The sequence below is a fragment of the Gracilinanus agilis genome, chromosome 3 (genome assembly GCF_016433145.1).
Source record: "Gracilinanus agilis isolate LMUSP501 chromosome 3, AgileGrace, whole genome shotgun sequence".
NCBI classification, from domain to species: Eukaryota; Metazoa; Chordata; class Mammalia; order Didelphimorphia; family Didelphidae; genus Gracilinanus; species Gracilinanus agilis.
The window spans coordinates 578,779,244-578,804,069 of NC_058132.1; the positions used below are offsets into that span (position 1 = coordinate 578,779,244).

Below are 24,826 nucleotides of genomic sequence, written 5' to 3' on the forward strand. Positions count from 1 at the left end.
CCACCCTCCGGGATCGGCTCCTGCGTTCTCGGAGGAACCGGGGGAGAAAAGAGCTAAGTTTGTAAGTATCTTCCTCGGAGCTGGGGTGTCCTTTATTTACCTGATGGGAATTTGAAGCGGAAGTACTTGTTCCTACAGCTCACTCTAAAGGTTTTTCAGGACCTCTGTGGTAGCTAACAAATTGGGGACCCTAGACCTCGGGGGCGGGGAATGTCTTCCAAGTTAACCACTCGGGCCCCACCGCCCTCTCTGAAGTGGGCAGCACCATATAGGGTCAGTTTGCATCTAAACTTTCTATCTTGCTGACTTTTCCTAGATTTGAGACTAATCTCATTTGTTGTTGTTGTTGTTGTTGTTGTTGTTGTGTTTGTTTTTCCTTTTTAACGTAACATTCTGCTAGTAGTGGCTCAGTTATCTTGCTGGTTTAGGTCTGGTTAGAACATTTGCATGATGGGATTGGAGACTACTTAGTTTTAAAACTTGGCTGGGTAGGCGGGTCCTGTAGTCATTCCTGAGGAATGTATTTATGTCATTTTAGAACTGTCTAAATATGTGAAACTTTCCCTACAACTTAATGGAATAAACATTCAGCCAGGGAAAATGGAGGCAGATGTAGGCATAGGTTTGCAGCGTTGCAGTTGTCTGTCACCTTATTGGTATTTCCAGGTTGGAAGTTATGTAGCTATTATTTTTTTCCTGTTCACGGACCTGATGCGGAGTTTTAGATCTTCAATTTAGAGTGAGTTCAACCTGGAAATTTATTCTTGATTTTTCCACTTGACTTAGTGATATAGAAATTTTTTTTTGTGGTATACCAGAAGCTTTAATATATGATTTCTGCCACAAATAAGTAGGCATTGCTATGAATTTGTGGAAGAACATTGGTAGTGACTCATTGCTTTAAAACATAAAAATGACAAAACTATAAGTATATCATTAAGCATAATTTTTGGTTAGCAATAACAGGGTTGCATACATATTATAACCACAATTATAATATATATCAAAATAAAAACAGATGAGTGATATGGTGGGTTAAATGTCAGTTTCCATTGCTGAGTAAACATCTTTCCATCTAAGTGTGAGTATGCCTTAAGGCTTTATCTTAGACACTTCTCTTTTTATGCTGTTAATAATAGCTAGCATTTTTATTTGATGCCTTAAGGTTTGCACAGCACTTTGCAAATATTATCTCATTTGCTGCTCATAACAACCCTGGGAGGTGGGTGCTATTATCCCTATTTTACCGTTGAGGGAACTGACAGGCCAAGGGAAACTGGCAGAGGTTAAGTGACTTGCCCCAGGATAACACAGTTAGTAAGGGTATGAGTATGGATTTGAACTCCCAATATTTCAATAATCCCTCTGTGGGACAAAGATATGGATAGGGTCTGGACCTATGATTTCATTGGTGTAGGGAACTCTAGCACAACTCTACAATTTAGGACTCTACAGAGATTAAGTGATTTACCTAGGATCATATAGATTGTATGTGTTAGAGGCAGGACTTGAATCCTTTCATCCTTGGTTCTCTTACCAACTCTTCTCCTTAAGAGGCTAGATCTATATCTTCTATGTTATAATGCTTCTCAGATTCTTTCTGAAGATTATTCCAAAATCTGTCCTTCATTTCTCACTTGACCTCTTGTCCAACTGCCTCTACCTGGATGCACAATAAACTTAGGTTGTCTTGACTCTTAAGTCTGGTGGTAGCAGATAGCATGCTGATCCTGGAATGAGAAAGACTCATTTTCCTGAGTTCAAATCTGGCCTTAGATAATGTAAAATTCTTATCTGTAAAATGAGCTGAAGGAAATGGGAAACCACTATGGGATTTTTTTCCAAGAAAATCCCAAAGGCGTCACCTAGAAAATTGACAGAGACTATAAGAAGAAAAAAATTATCAATATTTTGAAAAGAAAAATAGGCATACTGTAAATCTGCTCATTCATTTTGGAAACTAGTTTGGAATTATCCAAGAAATTGGATACTGGTCATGCCCTCTGATCTATCAATCCCAACACTGGGGTTAAAAACCCCAAAGAGGTTAGTGATAGATAGGCTCCAAACACATACATATCAGTTTTTATAGAAGTTAAAAACTAGAAACAAGATAGAATTACAACTATTAGTTGAATAACTCATAGTACATGAATGTAATGAAGTGATTACAGAGTAAAAAAGAATTCTATGATCTTTTCAATAAAGTAGGAGGAGAAGTCATCTGCTAAAAGCTCAAGTGAGTAGAGCTGAGAGTTCGAAGAGAGTGTCAGAGTTCTGGAATAATTAGTATGGTGAATATGATGATGAGACAACAAGAGATGAATAAAAGGATTGGAATGAAGTAGTCAGGGTACTGTTGAAGACATAAGATCATATAATGTTCTATCTAGAAGGGACTTTAGAAGTCATCTAGTCCAAGTCCTTCATTTTACTGATGAAGAAACTAAAGAGAGTGCTCTTTTAATAGTCACAAAAATCAAAAGCCAAGAATCCCCCTAGGTCCCCAGGTATTCTGGTCCTCTGACTCTGAATCAAGTGTTCTTTACATTGTGCTTAATAACATTTGTTGTGGGTCAGGATACTTCTAGCAGTGCTCAGTAGTTAAAGAGTTTCTAAATTACCTAGGACCAGGTACTATAAGGTGCTAGAGATGAGACAAAAAAATGAATAATCTTAATGGACTTGGGAGAACATGTACATAGATGCCCCTGACAGATCTTAAAAAGAGAATACCACCGTCTGTGCAGTCACTCATCTTTGTAACCCAAGGCACCTCCAAGTCTTTGCCCCTTACCTCCCACATTCAGTCAGTTACCAAGACTTACATTGCTCTCCCAGCACACAAAGCTTAAAATTGCCCAAAGACTTTGAGAACGCTCTCTATTTGTATTAGTTTGTCACTGTATATATATTGTCCTCCCCCCCAATAAATTCTATGAAGATGTTTTTTTTTCATTTTTGTCTTTGCATCTCCAGTGCATGGCAGATGGTAGGCATGATAAATATTTGTTTAATTGAATTGAATAATATGTTACATGCAAAGTGATTTCAAGGGATGGAGAAAGCACTAAAAACTAGAGAGATTCAGAAAAGGCCTTGTGTAAAAGGGAGTGCTTGAGATAGGCCTTTACTAGAGATTCTAAGAAAAAAAGTGAAAATACTCCCTGAACAGAGTAGGAAGATGGATTGCTATATAATAGGGAACAAATAAGTGAACCAACTTGGCTGGAACACAGAATCAGAGGAAGTAATGTGTGGAAAGAGTTTATATTCCTATTGTGAAGGGCTTTAAATACCAAACTGAGCTAAATATAATTTAATATAAATATAAAATATATTGAGCTAAATATAATTATAAAATATACCTTTCTGTTCAGTTGTTTCAGGTGTATCAGTCTTTATGATCTCATTTGGGGTTTTCTTGGTAAACATCTTGGAGAGGTTTGCCATTTTTTTTTTTTTTTTTTAATTTTAAACCCTTAACTTCTGTGTATTGACTTATAGGTGAAAGAGTAGTAAGGGTAGGCAATGGGGGTCAAGTGACTTGCTCAGAGTTACACAGCTGGGAATGCCATTTCTTTTTCCAGACCATTTTATAGATGAGGAAACTGAGGTTAAGGGGGTTAAGTGACTTGACCAAAGTCACACAGCTCATAAATATCTGAGGCTGGATTTGAACTCGGGAAAAGCAGTTTTCTGATTTCAGACTTAGTATTCTACCACTGGGTCACCCAGCTACCCTTTTATTAATGATTTGGAACATTTTTTCACCTCCTTATGTTATGGACAGGCCTGATTAAATCTTTCCTCTCTTAGTTTTGCTATTGGAATGAAATGAGACTCTATTAGGTCATTTAATAGTTAACAAAAAAGAAATTTTCTTATCCCTAACCTAGAAAGGATACTTAATCAGATTGCTTTTTCTAGGTTGACCTGAGGGTAGGGTGTAGTGACTCTTTCAGCCTTCCAGCTTCTGGAAGATGAGGCCTTTTTTTGTCCATAGGTGACCAGGAAGCCACATCATTCTGCTTCCCCTCTCACCTATCCTTTATCCACTGACAGGAATTCAAATCCACTTTAGCCACTAACTAGTTATATTCTGGGTAAGTCACTTAACTTTTGTCTCAGTTTTTTCATCTTGAAAATGGTGATAATAGTACCATTTGTTGTTATGAGGATCAAATGAGATAATATGTCTAATGTGATTAGTGTAGTGGCTTGCAGATAGTAGATAAAATTATTATTATCTTCTAATCCCTTTCTCTTCTTATTCCTTTCTCTTTAAGTCCTGAGACCTTGCATAATATTTTGTTGGCATATATATATTCTGTTTTTGCATTATCATTGAGACAATGTATATGTTTTATGCTAACCTTAAAGGGCAATATAAAGGTGAGCTGTTCATTAAAATAACAACTATTAATTAAGGCTCGTTTTCAGGCGTTATTTGTTCCATTAAAGTCGCTTTGTTGTCTGGGACCACATTGTTAAAAAAGAGGAGGATGGGACTTGGTGATGCCAACGCCTCAAAATCCTTCCATAGAGAATCCTCCATAGAGAAGTTGTAGTGAGGACAAATTTATTATTTTACTAATGCCTATGGAGGATTTATGGGAAGATATTTTAAGATTATCAGAGCCTTATGCTTAACTATTTAGTCTTGGAATGGAGTCAATCCCATTTGGTTCACTAGCAACAAACTCATCTGGTCTGTGCTTTCACAATAAGATTCATTCTGGACAATACATAGAAATGGCCTTACACCTTTTTAAACAAACAGATCATCCTGAATTTTCCCTAAATAGTATGTAACCACAGTATTCTCATAATCACTGTGGGTGGAATAAGATTTGCAGTAGATAATTTGCATGGGATGTGATAGAGTAGAAAGGGAATAAATGGAATATATTCTAGGGTGCCAGGAAGAAGCTTCTCATCACAAGCAAAACAGTTGTGTTCTTTTCTTGGTAGATTAGGTCTCTGAGTCTGGGCACTTTAGTCGTGTGTGTGTTCCACTGTTGGTTTGTGTGCCGTTCATAAATTTAGTTGTTAGAGGTGAGTATATCTTTGTTACTATTCATTGAGAGGTAGACTAACACCAACATGTTGAACATTCCTTGTCCTCAAGGAGATTACAGTCTAGTGTGATGGCTAGGTGGCCCAGTGGATTGAATGTCAATGCCAGGCTGCCTGGAATCAGAAAGACTTCTTGAGTTCAAATCTGAACTGACCTTGAGCTGTGTGACCCTGAGCAGGATCACGTAACCCTGTTTGCCTCGGTTTCTTCATCTATAAAATGAGCTGGAGAAGGAAATGGTAAACCACTCTACTATCTTTGCTAAGAAAATCCCCAAATGGGGTCATGAAGAGTCAGACTCAACTGAAAAGACTGAACAGCAATAAGAACTTGTTTGAGTTCATTTGACATGACTGAAAAACAGCATGATGGAATAAGAAACCAACAAACAGCTATGATACAATTAATAACATAGGTGTGAGAAAAAGAAAGGGAGAGAGAGAGAAAGAGCGAGCAGTTGAATTTAGGCTTTGAATTGTAGCTTCCAAAGCTCATAGAGATGGTGTTTAAAGGATGATTGGCAGTACCTGAGAAGAAAGAAGTCCACTGAGGAAAGTTATCATAGTACAGGCAGGAGTTCATAGATAACCAAATCTCAGGATTTTGTAGGAAGAAGACCAAGAAGTTAATGGCAGTAGCCTCAAAGTAGTCATTATATAGAGAGCTGTGTGAGATTTGGGGAGACAGAGACAAAACAAAAATTGTTCACTGCCCTCAAGGACTTTATCTGGCTTCATATGGTTATTTATATGGATAGATAACTATAACCAAGATGAGTTGTTTGGTTATGTAGTATAAATATATGTCATGTATTCAAAGAGAGCTGTAATTTTCTTCTCTCTTATTTGACACTGAAGATTTGGCCTTCTGGAGCTGCAGCCATGTATCTTCATAGTGACAGATTCCAAATGGTATTGTTATACTTGTGAAAAAACTGGTGAGTTGAAGTATAATATGAAATAATATGAAAGTTTATTTTATTGATATGTTTTTCAATAGATCTGTAATCTCCTTTTTGTGAGTATTCTAACAGTGTAAATTATAAGCCATCTATACCTTATTCTATGTAATTATTGTCCCCGTCCTTACTTATGTCCATTCAGAATACCTTTGACCTTTCTTGGCTTTAAAAATTTTTTTTCCCCCTAATGCTACTTATTTATTTGTTTTTGGAAGGTTTTCCAATTTATAATTTAAAGATTTGACCTTCAGAAGAAATAATCAAGGTTTTTCATCAAGGCAGACATTACAGTAAACTTCCCGAAGGACAGAGATGATCTTTGATCTTGATTTTATCTTTATATTCCTAGAACAGTGCCCTACACACTGGCTGACACTTGAAAGTTTGAATGAGAAACTTTCTATTTTAAACACTCTTCCCAAGACTGTTATTACTACTTCTTTGACTCTTAAATTTGGGTGATATTTTTGGTTGTAAGAATTTGGAAATCTAGAGGACTTTAGACTTTGTAACCATGAGATTCTCATCAGAATTCAAACAAAGGTAGCAGAAAACCTAGTAGACGTTACTCACAAGATGTTTTTCAGTCCAGTCTTATAGTAATTGATGAACAAAGTGGCCTGAAATCACTTTAGCTTTTTTTTTAAAATTTCCACAGAAACATGTAGCAATTTTTATGTTTTTAATCTGGGAAAGAATGTTGAGTGGGCTATTTTGCTTGTCTGGTCTACTGAAAGCAGTAAAATAAAAACTGCTAACATTTATATAGCCCTTTAAAGTTTACAAAACCCTTCTTATTGGTTATCTTATTTGATGCTCACTATTACTCTGTGAGATTGGTAGTACAAATATTATCTATATTTTATAGATAAGAAAAATGAGGCTTAGGTTAAGTGGTTATCTGGCCTCTTAAGTTCCCAGGTCTTTGGATTCCAAATTCAATATGCTTTTTATTGCTACATTCAGGTAGTTTTGTAGTATCCCTCCTTCTTCCCTTTTTTTGTTGTTTTTTCTTCCACAAATATCCTTCAAGTCCTTAACCCTAAAGGTAAAAACAGAGGGAGGGGCTCTTCAATTTGGAACTAGCTTAATGCTTTAAGCAACCTATGTTTTAAATGATGGCTCTTAGTTATAGCCCTTCAATTACTATGGGAATTGCTTCTGAAGAGATGGTGTTTCAAATGCCTTCATTCAGTTTGTTATGCTTTTATTGTTGTTGGCTTGAATTAACTTTGTTTTATGGCATAATTTTATTATAGCAACCTAGTATATTTATTTATTGTCCTATAAAATGAATTTCATTTTTTATGTGTAACATAAATTTTTAAATATACGTATAGTGTGTTTGCTAGTATATGTCACACTAAAGTAATTATCTCTAACACTTAGCCCAAAGTATTCTCCAAATAGGAAACAAATGATTGGTGAATATGTTCAGCCTTCCTTGTTGATTTTAGAAACTGATTTGACTTTTAACTCTATAAAATATAGATTAAGCATAACCTTTTTACTTCATGGGATATTGAGGATCAAAGAATGGTCTAGTCTTTGAACAGCAGCTACAAAAGTGCCTTTTCCTGTTATTAAAAGTGTCATTGAAGCATCTTAAATCCAGAGGAACTAGTTTTCCCAAATGGTAAATTATAATAGATATTATTAATTTAGTTGGGGCATTTAAAAGTTGGAAGAATTGAATTATTGGACCAGAACATCCAAATGACCAGTTAATTGGTCATGACCAATTAAATTACTTGGGGATACTTGCTGTAGTTCTTTTTCTTTAAAAGACACATTATAATTATTTCTCTTCTAGCTTCCTTTTCCTAAATAGTCCTATTTGTTTTGGGAACATTTAATTGGCTTTCAAATGTTATTCCATAAATATTGACTTTCCTTTGTTGAGTAATTTCTAGCAGCAGGAATGCAAATGATAAACAAAGTCTTCCAAGCCATAAAGGAGAGGGCTGGTCTCCCCAAAACGCTGGACTTTTGTTCAAGACGAAAAAGCCCTGACCATTTTGAGAGACCTTCCTTTATACTCCAAGAATATCATAATTTATATACCAGTACAGAAATAATTCAGGACAGTGATAAAAATAGAGAGATGTGGATTGGTTGAAGCAATACTTCTCATTGGTAGAAGTCATTTGATAGACAAGGAAGGAGTTGGGGAGCCTGAACTCTACTTTCTAAGCCTGATGATGTCAAGGATGATTTATATTAAGGTGACTAGATTAAGGAGGAGGTAATTAAATTTATCAAAATAGACTTGAACTAAAGTCAAAATAATAATTAAAATTCATTTTTAATGAAAAATTTGATAATCTGCTAAATAAAAATGGAAAATATTATAAATCTGAAATTCCTTGCAACTCTTAACTCTATGATTCTTTACCTGTTTTAATAAAATACTGTGAATTGAAAAATCATTAGTTTACCTTTCTTGTCTTTCTTGTCTTGTCAGATTTACTTGATATGGAGAGAGATAGGTTTTTACTTCCCCACTCCCCCATGCTTATTTGATTAAAATTGGGCATCTATTTTAGCTTTAATCTTTATTATATGTAGCCCAGTTCTATATTCTGTTGACTGACATGCTGGTAGCCAGACTAGTTTGATTCTTATACTTTTTGTTTCTGACTCTTGACTAGTGTTCTTGGTGTTGGTTTGGGCTTTAATATTTCTTTATCCTATTGGATAAAATGTTAATTCAGCAGTTCTCAGACTTTTTGGTCTCAGGACTTCTTTATACTTTTATCTATCTATCTATCTATCTATCTATCTATCTATCTATCTATCTATCTATCTATTTTTTGCTTATTTATTTATTTATTTATCTATCTATCTATCTATTTATTTATTTATTCATCCATTTATTTATTTATTCATTTATTCATTCATTCATTCATTTATTCATTTGTTTGTTTGTTTAATTTTATTTTTAGTATTTTTTTTAAACCTTTAACTTCTGTGTATTGGCTCCTAGGTGGAAGAGTGGTAAGGGTGGGCAATGGGGGTCAAGTGACTTGCCCAGGGTCACACAGCTGGGAAGTGTCTGAGGCCGGGTTTGAATCTAGGACCTCCTGTCTCTAGGCCTGACTCTCGTGACTTGCCCAGGGTCACACAGCTGGGAAGTGTCTGAGGCCGGGTTTGAACCTAGGACCTCCTGTCTCTAGGCCTGACTCTCGTAGCTCAGTGGATTGAGAGTCAGGCCTAGAGACAGGAGGTCCTAGGTTCAAACCCGGCCTCAGACACTTCCCAGCTGTGTGACCCTGGGCAAGTCACTTGACCCCTATTGCCCACCCTTACCAATCTTCCACCTATGAGACAATACACCGAAGTACAAGGGTTTAAAAAAAAATGATTGAGAATCCCTCCTTCCACAAGGTTTTTTTTTTTTAAATTGAGTTATATCTAGTGATTTTTGCCATATTAGAAATTAAAATGTTATAATATTATGAAAGTGCTGACCTTGAAGACTCCTGAAAAGGTTTTGGGGACCTCATGAGTACTCAGACAAACTTTTTTTCAATTTTATTTTCAGTTCCAGATTATCTTCTTTTCTTTCCTCACCCATTGAAATGTCAAGAAATACAAAAACCATTACATATGAGTCAGGCAAAACATTAGCCATATTCAAGTGGTGGAAGAAACAAGAAAAAAAAAAGGACAAAATGCTTCACTCTGAATCCAGTTCTCCAGCTGAGGGTGAATAGCATTTTTCATTCTGAGTCCTTTGGAATGGTAGTGGGTGGAAACAAAGTGAGTGCCAAATTCCAACTTCTGTAGAAATGTAAATATGATGATAATTAGATTCAATTTGTGGGTTTGATTTTGCTGAGTTATATGTGCAGTTATGTTACCAAATTTTTAAAAACTGCCCTATGATCCTGGTAAAATTTCAAACACATTTGCAAGTAAAATGTAATCTATTGAGGAAAACTGTGGTAATTTAAAGAGGGACAGAGGTACAAAGTAATTTTGAATCATTTCTGAAAAAAGGTTATACAGCTTATTTTGAATTTTATTTAAATTGTGTTGTAGAATTTGTGTGAATTTGTAGTCTTTGTATGAGAGCCAATCTAGTGTGGTAGCTGTACTCCAGCCTTGGAGTTAAGAAGACCCTACGTATTATATTGCCTTGACCTGTATGATTCTGGGCAAATCACTTAACTCCTCAATACCCAACAGGGCCCCTTGCTTTGACACCTCTCTGTGTGTTAGACAAGTTGCAAATCTGCTTCTGGGTAGAAAGTATCTACCCTATGAACAAATAGACCATAATTGTACAGTGTATCAGGTTGATAAGATTACCTTATTATTAATGCCTGAGTTGCTAGTCTTTCATTCATATTTGAAAGCATTTGGAAAAATTTAAGTTGATTTTTTGAAAGATACTGTGCTAAGCAATGGGGCTATAAAGACAAGGTTACTGATATAAATTGATAGCTTTATCACTTGGTAGTGTCTTCAGAGACCTTTAAATTATTTCAACAGACTTACTTATGGTGGAAGTAGCACCTTGTATGCATTTGAACAAGTTTATTTATTTAAAGACCCTTATCTTCCATCTTAGAATCAATACTCTCTATTAGTAAGGGCTAGGCAATGGTGGTTAAGTGACTTGCCCAGGGTCACATAGCTAGGAAGTGTCTGAGGTCAGATTTGAACCTAGGGCCTCACAACTCTAGGTCTGGTTCTCAATCCACTGAGCCACTCAGCTGCCCCTAAAAGTTTATTTTTTAATGTCTGTTTTGGAGTTTATTTCTTCAGGCTTCCATTTGTCTCTCCCTTAATAATTGGCCTTCCTAAACTCCATTCATTTTCCTTTCAAAACCAAGGTACTTTTCTGATGGTAGTAAAGGTGTTCAGCACTTAGGCTTTGGGAAAATAATTTGTTATGCAAAAGACCTAAGCATTTACTAACCTCATTTCATAATCATAGATACACAATCTTCAAAATGACATATATGTGTGTACACACACATATATATGCTTCTGCTTTATAAGTTGATGAAGTCTTGAATATCTTAGAAAAAGTGATAAGTGGAAGGGTAAAAAAAATGTGAATTTTTACTCTTCAGTAGAAAAATGATATATGAAAAAAAAATCTTGAGAGCTGAGACTAAATATTTACTTATTTGTTTATACAAATATTAGGTAGCAGTGTACATGTGATATGAAAGCCAAATAGAAATTGTGAATTTTGTATTTTATATAGTCCTATTATATAAAAACTCATATTATTTTTAGAACTTACTTTGTTCAGAACTCTACCAAACACTAATACAAATAAAATGTTTCTTTATAGAAAGAACAAAAATTTTGTATATGAAATTGTGAATCTCCGTTACATTCATCTTTTTTTAAGTATCTAATAGATTCAACACATCTGTTCCAAAGCTGTGCTGCTCTCTGTATTTACCTCTGTTCTTTTTTGTGCATTAAAAAGAAAAATCTTCATTGATATTTCTAGGTCCTCCTTACTTTTGGTGCTTTCCCTCTCAAGATTATTTTATCTTGTTTGTCCAGTTATTTTTGTCCCTTGTCATTTCCCCCATCAGACTGAATACTGGAACTCCCCCCCTCCCCCACCCCCCACCCAATCTCCCTTCTCCCTCCTTCTGATGGGAGGGCTGAAATCTATCAGAGAACTCCTTCCAGAGTCAACCTTTTTGGTCATTTCCCATATGTCTGCATTCCATTGGACTTCTTTCACTACCTTCCTTACCTTTTCTACTTTCTTTTGTATATTTAGTGCTTTCCCTTACTAGATTGTAAGGTCCTTGAGGGCAGGATCTTTTTTTTCCCCCTTTGTATCCAAGCCCAGTGCCTGTCATATAGTACCTGGCATATGGTAGGCACTTAAATGTTTATTGACCGTTTTTGAATCCCCAGCATTGAGCATAGTGTCCAGAATATAGTGGAGGCTTAATAAATGCTTGGTGACTTTACTAACACAGTTGGGGTTTTTATAAGCACATAGGCAGTCTCTATGCTCAAGGATCTTTTATTTTACTGGAGAGATAGGATACTACAGATTACTCAAGGAAAGAAATACTAAGAATAAACAATTTGCTTTTGCTTAAAGGCGTCCAATCAGGGATATCTTTTGAACTCCCAAGCTTAGCCCATTTCCCTTTGGATAGCTTGAATGGTTAGAAGTTTGCCTTACATCAAGCTAATTCTACCCAGTTCAGCTAGTTCTTCTGGAACTTCGAAGAACAAATTGAATCCCTCCTTCAGATGACTTTGATCAGATATTTGAAGACAGCTATCATTTGTACCCTGGATTTTTTTCCCTCTGGTTATACCTTAGAAGATTCTTCAGCTTCTGCCTACAACCACATCCAAGTGTTCTTCCCTATTCATATGCCAAGTCCAACAACCACTCTTTAATATTCTACCATCTTCTAGGCTATCATCCTAGTTTTCTCTTCTTTTTCCTAGCCAAACTTCTAGAAAAAGCTGTTTATTCTCCTTTTTTTTTTTTCTTTCTCCCCCTCATACTTTTTAATCTTTGTAGTCTGGTTTCCAACTTAATAATTTAATTATGATGCTGATAATAAAATGATATTTTCTATAGCACTTTACAAGTACTTTACAAAGTACACTTAAAGTACTTTAAGATTTGCAAAGTGCTTTATAGTTATTTCAGTTGATCTCAAGTGAAACTACTCTTTCCAGTTGTCAGTTCCAGTGACTTTTTCTGTTTTCATTCTTCTTGCCCTATTTTTAGTATTTCACACTGTTCACTACCATCTTCTTCTGGACACCCTTTCCTTCATGGCTCTGTCCTCTCCTAGTTCTTTTGCAACACCTGTCTTACCCCTCCAGGTTCCTCTGTTGGATCCTAATACATGATCCATTGTGGATGAACCTTTAAAGGTTTAGTTCTGGACCCTATACTGCTGTCATATGTATAGAAATCATATCCTTCCGCAAGATTAGTTTATGGGTAATATGGGTCCTGGTGTGTGGAAACTCCATGGGGAAAGAGTAAATTTTTATTAAGTACCTACTATGTGCACTATGCTAAATTTTGAAGATGCAAAGAATTGCATTTTTCTTGTAGCTTATATTTGCTAAGGCATGGAACTCTCTCCTTGAAGTTTTTTTGCACTGTGCCCCTTTCCATCACGTAGCTCTGCAAGATATATCATTGTTCTCCGTTTATAGTATGTGTTGTGTTTGTAATACTGAGTTATTTGCTTTTAAAGGTCAGGATAGTTTCTCCTAGGACCCAGGCTTAATACACAAATCTTTTAGCTTGTCTACATTGGATGTAGGCAAGTTGGGAGTCTGGGGTTTGTTTGAATGCTTTCTGTAATTTGGTCCTTGAGGTATCCTTGAAGATGGAAATGTTCTTGTTTTCTCTTTTACTTGCTAAAGTTTTAATTACTAAAAATTTGGCACATTTCTATGTAGTTTGTATTAAGGGATTTATATGGAAAACAACCATCACTGTCTTGTTAACCATGTGATCTTAATCGCTCTTAGTTCTAAAGTTTTAAAGCTCTTAGTTCTAAAGCTCTGAGATGGGAAGTACAACAATCTTTATTTTATATTTGAGGAATCTGAGGCTTGGAGAGCCTCAATAACTGACTTGCCTAGGTAGTAGTAAGCATCAGAGTTGGAATTATTACTGTAAGTCTAGTGTTTCCTCTACCACAGATAGGGTGTATGGTGTAACGGAAAGGCTCTTAGACCTTGGATCAGGAAAGACCTGCATTTAAGTATGTCCTTTTATGATTAGTACTTGTTTGGCCTTTCTGAATCTTGTTTTTTCATCTGTAAAAATGTGGATAGTAATAATTATAGTATTAAGTTCACAGTGTTATTTTGGGAGTCAAGTTAGATAATATAAGTAAAGAGCTTTGAAAATTTCAGACCTATATAAATATTTTTACTGTTAATGATAGACAATATCTGTAAAATGTTTAAAGCCCAGGCCTTCTGTCTTTTGTGGCTAACTTGAAAAGGATGTTTCTACAATAGGTACTTCTACTTTCTCTCCTGACCCCTTACAATTTGGCTTCTAACTTCATCATTGCATTGGAATTGCTCCAGAATTACCAGTGATCTCTTAATTGCTACATCCAATGGTCTTTACTCAGTCCACATTCTCTGCCCCTCTGAGCTTTTTTCACTGTTGACCACCCTTTTCTCCTTAATACTCTTTTTTTTTTCTCTTAAGTTTTCAGGATGCTACTTTCTCCTGGTTCTCCTCCCACTTATCATACCTCTCTTTTTTATTGTCCTTTGCTGGACCCTCTAACAAAAAACTTTCCCAGAGTTCCATTTTGGGTCTTTTCTCCCATCCTCTCTTCTTCAAATTTCCTTCGTTTATTTGTTTGTTTGTTTATCTATCTATCCATCTATCTATCTATCTATCTATCTATCTATCTATCTATCTATCTATCTATCTATCTATCTATCTATTTTTGGGAGGGGGCAGTATCATCCTTCCAGTCCCTCAACTTTGATGTCATCCTTAATTCCTCACTTTCTCTCACCTCTTCCAATCTGTTGGAATGCCACCTTTTTAGCATCTCATCTTTCTCCTCTCTGACATTGCCACCACTACTTGTGCCCTGGACTATTTCAATAGCCTGTTGATGGGTGTCCCTGCCTCAAGTCTCTTTCACTCCAGTCTATATCTCTTTTCAGCCACCAAAGTGATTTTCCTAAAGCTCAGGTCTGACTACATCATCGCCCTACTCAGTAATGTAACACTGTGGACTGAATTTTGCAAATGAAAGCAGGCAATGGGAGTTAAAGCTGGCCTCATGGAACCCAGAGGAGGTTCCGTTTGGGAGGGGCCAGTGAAAGAGGGAATTTGGTGAAGATTCTGAAGATTCTAAATAGCCAATGACCAACTTACCAACTGCTATTTACAGGAGAGGACATTCGAGCTCTCGGGTGGGTTTGGCCCAAGGTGGATGGTTGTGGGTGGCCCGGTGGATCTGGACAGGAATTTAGCTCTTCTGAACTCAAAATTCAGGGCAATCTGGACATTTCAACAGTTAAACCTTTCTACTGACTTCAGTGCCAATGAAGAAGAAACCGAGAGAGTTGTGCTCCATAATTGGCCGTAGTGCCCAGATTCTGGAAGGAACGGGCCTTTGGGGGACCCTTCCTTGATCCATCTTGTACCCCTTCCTTTCAGTTATTCCCCTGTTTGTTAGCTAGTGTTAAGGATAGGATATTGTGAGGAGAGGGAGAGTCAGTTTCCGAGTCCAAGCTATAGAAGAAACCAGAACTGCTCTCTTCTTGTGGGGTTCATAGTTGATAGAGAATTTATCCCAGTACCCTTCTTCCTCAGAAATCCACAAATAACCCTTAACCTGATATCCTGAATTCCCTTATCCTTATAATAAATTTTTATTAGTTTATTAGTGGTAGCTTGGGGCTGTTACTTTGAGGGGAAGATGTCTGATCTTGTGGCTGAGGGGAAGACTGATACCAAACACCATCTTGAAGGGTAAAGCTACTTGAGCTTAGGAGTGGGGAGGCTTGTCTCAGTATTCGTGGCTCAGAGTTGGATCCAACCCACAAGGGTCACAACTGAACCCTAACATCTTCCTTGAACATCCTCACTATAGCTTTGCCAGTTTGGGAACCTTTCTGAGTTTATTCCCTCATAGGTTTCCCCTGGGGTGGGGGTGAGTGGTTAGCTGATCTGGCCCACTGAATATTATCAGCTGGGGGTCCTGATGAACACATTCCCCACCGTCAATACTCACCTTCATACAGTAACCTCCAGTCACTTCCTGACACCTCCAGGATCAAATATAAAATTTTCTATGGTCCAAACCTCTTCATAATTTAGCCCTCTTCTACCTTTCTAGTCTTACACCTTATTCCCCCATATCCACAACCCCAAATTGTATAACTGTATAACTAAGTAATAAATCATATGTTTTTCTTTTGTATTTCTACCCTCTTAGTTCTTTCTCTAGCTGTGGATAGCATTCTTTTTCATAAGTTCCACGGGATTGTTCTTGATCATTGCATTGCCATCGGTTGCAGAGTCTGTTACATTTGATTGTTCCACAATGTTTCACTTTTTGTGTACCATGTTCTTCTGGTTCTGCTCATTTCACTCTGCATCTGTTCAAGTTCTTTCTAGTTCATATAGAACCAAGCAGTTCATCATTCCTTATAGCACAATAGGATTCTATCACCATCATATTCCACAGTTTGTTCAGTCATTCCCCAATTGAAGAACACCCCCTTATTTTCTAATTTTTTGCCACTATAAAAAGTGCAGCTATAAATATTTTTTGTACAACCATTTTTAAAAATCTTTTTGGAATATAAACCTAGTAGTGGTATCGCTGGATCATGTAGGATTTAAATTAATCCAACACTCCAAGAATTCTATTTTATAAAGATTATTAATAGTTACTTGAAGAAGAATAAATAAAAGGGAAATAGAAATAAAAAAGCTTAATTATTTAACAAAATTAAAACCATGTGAGGGGGCAACTGGGTAGCTCAGTGGATTGAGAGCCAGGCCTAGAGACAGGAGGTCCTAGGTTCAAATTTGGCCTCAGACACTTCCCAGCTGTGTGACCCTGGGCAAGTCACTTGACCCCCATTGCCTACCCTTACCACTCTTCTGCCTTGGAGCCAATACACAGTATTGACTCCCAAGATGGAAGGTAAGGGCATGCCACCTTCACCAAACTGATCAGAGTAAGAGAGAGGGGCTACACAAAGGAGAAGATACCCCAAAACTCTATGATGCTCTCCTGTAATGGGAGCTGTTTGAGATAGGCAGGAAACTGGGTCATGCTTGCAATTGTACTTGGTTGCAAATCTACTTCCTGTTTGGAAGAGTAACCTTCCTTCTTCCCACTAGGGATAAAAAATGCTAGGGGCCATGTGACACCTCAGTTCCCATCCCCCACAGCCAGAAGCATGGAAGCCCAAATCTGGGAGTTAGTTTAAGACCTGGGAGGTAAGTAGAGGTAGGCAGCATGGAAGGGGACCATAAATTCCTGCTCACCGAGTGTTCACTTTGAGCTGCTAGGCTGTTGCTAGTCTAAAAAACCCTTTGGGCCCTGAGCTACTACATGCCTGAGATTCATGTTGGGGGGGGGGGGAGAGGAGTTAAGAGGATGTAAGCCTCTTCTCAGCCTTTAGGAGGCTGATTGTTGCCCTAGAAATACCTGTGTTTCGCATTCAGGTGTTAGCAATGTAAGGGAAAGGGGTTAGTACTTTACCTGCAACAGCAATAGTAGCAGCAGCAGGAGGAAGAAGAGCCACAAGGGCAAGGACCATTCAGATAGAAGCAGCAGCAGTTGGAGTTCCCTGGAGAAGGAGGGCAAGAAGACTGAGGCAGGAGAAATGTGGTTTTTTAAATTAAGGGTTCTAAACCCCACTTCTGGTCACCATAAATGTAGGACTTAAATTAATATCCAACACTCCAAGAATTATATTTTAGAAATTTTATTAATAATCACTTGAAGTAGAAGGAATAAAAGGGAAATAGAAGTAAAAAACCCTAATTACTTAACAAAATTAAAAACATGTGAGCAAAACTCTCCTGGCACTCACCAAGCCACCTCCACCAAACTGATCAGAGCAACAGAGAGCAAGAGGCGGGGCTACACAAAATTTATATCCTCCCTATTTCAGCAAGTAATGTGAGAAGATGAGTGGGGTGCTGGGAATAGTAGTTTTAGGGTACAGAAATTCTAATTACACAAAGGGCATACAATCTTTTAAAGCCCTTTGGGCATAATACCAGATTGCTTTCCAGAATGGTTGGATTAGTTCAAAACTCCATCAGCAATGCATTAATGCCACAATTTTGCCATATTCCCGCCAACATTTATTATTTTCCTTTACTGACATATTGGCCAATCTGCTAGGTGTGAGGTGGTACCTCAGAGTTGTTTTGAAAATTTCATTTTTTAAAGGAAACCTTTCTTATCCCTTCTTAATTTTAGTACCTTTCTTTTGTTAATTCTTTTTATTCTGTATGTATAGCTTTCTTCCTACATATTTGTTTGCTTGTTCTCTCCCCCATCAGATTGTAACCTCCTTGAGGTCAGAGTTTGTCTTTTGCAATTAAAAAAAAAATCCCTAGTACTTAGTATTTAAAAACACCCAAATCCTTAACCTTTGACTTAATAACAACCCTAAGACAGAAGGGCAACAGCTAGACAAATGGGGTGAAGTGATTTGCCCAGGGTTACATAGCTATTAGGAAATATCCGAGGCCAGAGTTGATCCCAGGTCCTTCCAACTCCAGACCTGTGGCTCTATTCTTACCTAGCTGTCCCTGGTAGTAGCAGCTTCATAAATGCTTATTGACTGAAAACCTCCTTTCCACTTGTGAATTGAATACTGTTTGCTGGAATATTATTGCACCTGGAATTTATTGAATTTTTAGAGCTGGAAATGACTTTGAAGATTTTGATTAAGTAATGCTTTTGTGACACTTTGTTTTTTAAATCATTATATTAGTATTCTCCAAAATGAGGACCTGCTCAGTCATAGGATAAGAAGATAGCTCTCATCCCATTCAATAGTGAGGACTGACTAATAAAATCACACCTATTCTTCTCAGATTCATTCTTTCTGCTTTGCAAACTCCCAGCCTTTCCCTTCTGAACCAAGACATGACCCTTTAGGGCAGTTACCACCTAATCATTGGCTGGGCACCTGTAACAACAGCTATAATGATGCTACTGGGAATCTCAGCACCTCCTTCCTCACCCTCTTACTCTTTGTTTACTAAGTCACCTGATGGCTGTGGCAGTTGCCTTTCTGAGGCTGTTTTTGTGGCAGTGACCCAGGAATGTTAGCCCTACCCCCTACCTTTTTCTTTTGGCTGATACACTGGTAGTCTCATAAGAAGAATTGACTTGAATGGTGGGTTATCACATCTTATTATATTCTCTAAAACTCACCCCTCTTCCAAACTTCTTATATCTTTTGAGGACACCACCATCTTTCTAATTACTCAGGTTTACAACCTTGGCATCATCTTTGTCTGCTGTTTATAATTCCATTTAATCCCAATCTATTGTGTGTACTTCCACAACACACTTCCTACTCTACTAGCTACTGCCCTAGACAACCTCATTTCTTCTGGACTATTATAGTAGCCTCCTACGCATTCAGTTCTCTTATCTTTCTAATCCATCCATCACACAGCTGTCAGGGTGATTCCCCTAAAGTGTCCTTCTGGTCATATCACTTCTTTACTCTGTAGGATCCAGTATGATCTCTTGACTCTAGGATCAAATATTATTTTATTTTTATTTCAAACTTTTAAAATGTCTTTTTGTGTTTTATAATGTACAGAATTAGTACATTAGTATATTATATAATTTATATAACTTAAATTTGTTCATTAGATATAAGTAGAAAAGCTTTTAAAAAAATTGTTAATGATATGTGATTAAAAACATTTGGAAACCACTGGTATACCTAGAAACTCCCCTAATCAAGATTCTTTACTCTTTTATAACACTTGATAAAATGTTCACTGAATCTCAGAGGTATAAAGGAGTTCAGAGACAAATTGAGTCCAATGAATCTTTGCATCCCACTTTTGATTTAATAATTTTGTATCTTTGGGTGCTTGAGTCAGGAAGGACCTGACTTCATATCAGTGGAGTCCCACTATAAAGTGGAAATTGCACATATTTATTAAGCACTTTCTATGTGGAAGGAAGGCAGAGTATTAAATTCTGGGAGAGCAAAGATATAATGATAGAGGTTACTTTCAAGGTATTCAGTGTATTCAGTGAAGCAACCCCCCACCCCTCCAGAGGAGGAGGACTGAGAGGGCAGGCATGAAACTTAAACTTGTATTAGAATGAAGAGGAAGGTGTCTGTAAAGATTATGTACAGGCTAATTGTTAAAGGATTACTTAAAGGGGGAGGGGAAATATAGGAGAAAGTTGGAAGGGGAGGCTTTGTGAAGGAGGTGGCATAAAGTGGTTCTGGAAAGAAGGAATCCTCCAAGCTGTTGTTTTGAAAGTTGCTATGTAAAATTCCACTTCTTCAGCAAATATTCTTTTAAAGCAACTTAATTTAAACATCTTTAAAAAATAGGAAATATTTATTATGTTTTTAGATTAGATGGTTTTTGAAAAATTGTATGTTATAAACAGCTTTCATTAATGGTAAGTAATTATCAGCGAGTGGTATAAACTAATGTTATCAAGATGATACAATATACTTTAAACTTGGAATAAAAACAAATGACAGATTACGTTTATCTATGCCATTAATATGTGTCATAAAGTATAAAAAATAAAACTAATGCAATATGTTGTTGCCACAGAAATTGAATTTGTGTCAAAAGGATTTGTGTCATAGTGATAAAATGATCCTCATATTTTTATTGGAATTAAGTCTCTAGCAGGTGGCAATATCAATTTAGAAAGGCAAATACTTTGAGGTAGGGGCAATTTATATGTGTGTTTTTAAAGAAAAATACTACTAAAAAATAAATGCAATCTGTAATCTCTGAAAAAATTGGTTTACAAAAATGTTTACTAGCCTTCTCAAGTAATGTTTAGTTGATTTTAAAATGTATTATTATATGGCATTAAATATTGATTTACATTGCTAGTGGTTCTGGAAAAAGTAGAAAGATTATACTTGCTGTATGTATTTTCTAAATATTTTTGCTTAGTTTCAAAAGGCTGAATCTCCCTTTTTAAGGTATGATGTTAGATCAAGAGAGGGGAAAAATAATTTCCAAAAAAAAAATGCAAAGCAAATACTGTCTCTAAAGTAACCTTAGGAAAATATTTTATTCAATCAGGGGAGGTAGGCTTCTGAAGGTCTCTCAGAATCATATCTTTTGTTTGGGCTTTCTCTTAGCTTCATTGTCTTTTCTTACCTTCTAATAAGTTAAAATAGCCTATGACATGGGAAAAATCATGTAACCCTTCTTTGCCCATTTCCTTGTCTGTAAAATAGAGCTTCTAGAGAAGCATTCCTAAAGTCCATTCCAGCTGAAGATGAAGTCATGCATTTCTAGTAGAAGAGGAATAGGAATAGATGGAGGTGAGGAGGGATTTCATTATAATCACTGGAGAGTGGTACAGATGCCACTGGCTGTGGGTGGTACAGAGAGCATGGAGATAAAAAAAAGAGTGAGGTGGGTGAGGAATAGAGAAGAAGAATTTGACTGAACTATATAGTATATGTGAGAGGAAGTCCTACCTTAGGAAGTTGGGGCCTATTTTGTATGACTGTTTTAACACTTTGAACTTTTTATTTTCTTTAGTAATATTTTAGTGTATCCCCGCCCCCAATTACATGTAGAAACAATTTTTTTGCATTTGTTTTCTGACATTTTGTGATCTAAATTCTCTCCCCACCTCCCTCCCTGAAAAAGTAAACAATCGATATAGGCTATACAGATGCTAGTGTGCAGCACATATTTCCATATTCATCATGTTGTGAAAGAAGACACATGTCATGAATACAAAAAAAACTCATAAAGGAAATGTAATGAAAAATGGTATGCTTTAATCTGTATTCTGACTTCAACAGTTCAATTCTTATGTAGTTGAGAGCTTTTTTTTGTCATAAGTTTCTTGGAGTTGTCTTGGATCATAGCATTGTCAATTAATAGTTAAGCCATTCATGGTTGATCATTGTACATTATTGCTATTATTGTATATAATGATCTTCTGGTTCTGTTCACTTCCCTTTGTGCCCCCTCATATAAGACTTTCAGGTTTTTTTGAGATCATCTTGTTTGTCATTTCTTATGGTACAATAGTATTCTGTTACAGTCATATAACACAACTTGTTCAGCCATTCCCCAATTGATGGATAGCTTCTTAATTTCTAATTCTTTGCCACCACAAAAAGAGCTGCTATAATTATTTTCTAACAAATAGGTCCTTTTTCCTTTGGTTTTATCTCTTTGGGATATAGACCTAATAGTGGTATTGCTAGATCAAAGGGTTTACAGTTTTATAACCCTTTGAGTGTGATTACAATTTGTTCTCCAGAATGGCTGGATCCAATCATTACTCCACCAGCAGTGTATTAGTGTTCCAGTTTCCCCACTTTCCCTCAACATTTACAATTTTCCTTTTCTCTTATGTTAGCTAATTGATGTGTGAGGTAGTACTTCAGAGTTGTTTTAATTTGTATTCCTTTAATCAATAACACTTTACACTTTGGCTGAAATTGCCCTCTACAAAGTGACCAGGGATGTCTTACCTGTCCAATGAGATGGGCTTTTCTCAATCCTTATTCCTCGTGGCCTATTTGCTATATTTGGCACTTTGACTACCCTCTTCTTAGATAATCATTGATTTTTTTGTAACATTACTCTCTCCTGCTTTGCTTTTCACTTGTCTGTTTGCTGGCTCATCTTCCAAATCACATCCTTTAACTGTGGGTGCTCTTTGAGGTTCCCTTCTAGTTCCTCTTTACCCCTCACATCTTTTCTCTTGGTAAAACAATCGGCTTCCATGATTTTAACCATATAGTATCTCTAGGCAGATGACTGTCTTATCTTTCTCAGTTTCTCTCTCTCCCTCTCTATCATCTATCTATCCTATCTAATCTATCTAATCTGTCTATGTCCTGGTCTCTGTTCAGAGCTTCAGTTCTATCTACATCACTAGTTTCCTAATGAACATTTCCTACTAGATATCCTCCAAACATCTAAACTCAACTTGTCCAAAATGGTTCTTTATGTTTTCCCTTTTGGCTTTTTCTGCCAAAAGCATAACCATTTTCCCAGATTGCTTGGTTTGTAACTTTACTAGCATTTTTGTAGCATTACTCTGAACTCTTCACTCTCATTCGCCCCACATATCTAATCTGTTAAATATTGCTATTTTTATCTTTACATTATCTTTCCCAAATGACATCTTATCTCTATTCACATAGCTACCACCATATTTTAAGCCTTCACAGGCTCCTAATAGTTTTTTTCCTGATAGTCCATCCTACATGATGCTGCCCAAGGTCAACGTCAGTTGCTTCCTTTAAAAACCTTTAGGTTAAAATATAAACTCCTATGTTTAGTTTTTAAAGCCATACATAATTAATCTCTACCCTATCTTTTCTAGACTCATTTGCCATTACTCTCCCTCTCCCACTCCATGATTCAGACAAATAACCCTTTTATTGTTTCTCAAATCCACCACTTCATCTCCTACTCCACTCTTCTGTCCTGACCATCCCAACATGCCTGAAATACACTTCATTTTTTTTCTTCCACTCCTAGAGCTCCTCTCTTCCTTTAAGGCAGAGGTCAAGAATCATAATTTTCACGAATGAAACCTTTCCCCTTTCCTTTTACCGCTTGTACTCTTTCTCAAACTACCTTATTTCTAATTGCTTTATACATATTGGTATTTTTTCTATTTTGTAATCATAATAATAGTTAGCATTTATATAGCAAGGTTTGCAAAGCACTCTACTAAAATTACCTCATTTTATCTTCACAACAGCCCTGGGAAGTAGCATTCTTATTCACCTTATTCTATAGATGAGAAGCTGAGCTCAAGAGAGGTTCAGATTGTTGCCCAGCATCATGCAGCTGCTTTTATATTTATACTATGGCTATTTATACATGTACTTATCTATGCGCTATGCTATGTATATTTATACATGCACATGTAAGCTCCTTTGGAGTAGGGTTTATTTCTTTGTTCTGGTGTCTCCAGTGCACAGTGTCTGGCATAGTGATGACATTTAATAAAATACTTGTTGGCTGATGATTGTTTGAAAAAGTGACATTTGATTGTTTAAAAGAAAGGCTTAGTGCAGAAGATGGTCTTTTAGCTTCTAGTCTTTTTTTTTTTTTTTAAATACCCTTACACAGTATTGGCTCCAAGGCAGAAGACTGGTAAGGGTAGGCAATGGGGGTCAAGTGACTTGCCCAGGGTCACACAGCTGGGAAGTGTCTGAGGCCAGATTTGAACCTAGGACCTCCTGTCTCTAGGCCTGGCTCTCAATCCACTGAGCTACCCAGCTGTCCCCTAGCTTCTAGTCTTGAAAGAAAATAGAGACTCCAAGAGGCAGAGATAAGAATTGTTGTTTATGGAACAGCCAGTGAGAAGGCACAGAGACAGGAAGCAGAGTATTGTCTCAGAACTATAATCATTTTGGCAATGATTGTGGATATAGTGATTCCCAAAGTGGGTGCTACCACCCTCTTGTGGGTGCTGCAGCCATCCAGGGTGAGTGTGATGGCCACAGGTACATTTATCTTTCCTATTAATTGCTATTAAAATGAAAAAAAATTAATTTCCAGGGGACTAAGTAATATTTTTTCTGGAAAGGGGGCGGTAGGCCAAAAAAGTTTGGGAACCACTGGAAGAAAAGCCTTGAAAGAGGGAGACCAATTAGGAGAATATTTTAGTTGTGTAGAAGATAAAGGGGTCTGAATTAGGGTTGTGCCCTTGTAAATGCAAGAAGCATGGTAGAAATGACAAATTCTGGCAACTGATTGGACGTATGGATCAGGGAGAATGAGGATCTCAACATTTTTGCAAACCATAGAACTAGAACTTTCTATAGAAATAGGGACTTTGGAGAGGGGTAGATTTGGGAGGGATAGGTAATGAGATATTAGTCATGTGAAGTTTGAGATTCCTACAGGATATCCAGATGGAATGTTTGTCAGGTAGTTGATATGCTGAGGAAAGATTTTATAGTGTGGATAGTTATAATTGGGCCTAGGACAGTGAGTAGAGCACACCTCTATCGTAAGGGGAGGCAGGAGTAGAATGCTTTTTTTCTCCCCTTCCCTTTAATTTCTACATAGATTATAA

General features: G+C 36.8%; 1 protein-coding gene across 1 annotated transcript in view; it reads left to right on the top strand.

The window, feature by feature from the left end:
- The window catches only part of DIAPH3 (diaphanous related formin 3), a 423,660-nt gene continuing 398,834 nt past the window's right edge, over nt 1–24,826 (top strand). The window contains exon 1 of the mRNA XM_044670603.1: nt 1–61. The gene's annotated coding sequence lies outside the window, so the exon portion shown is untranslated. The remainder of the gene's footprint in view (nt 62–24,826) is intronic.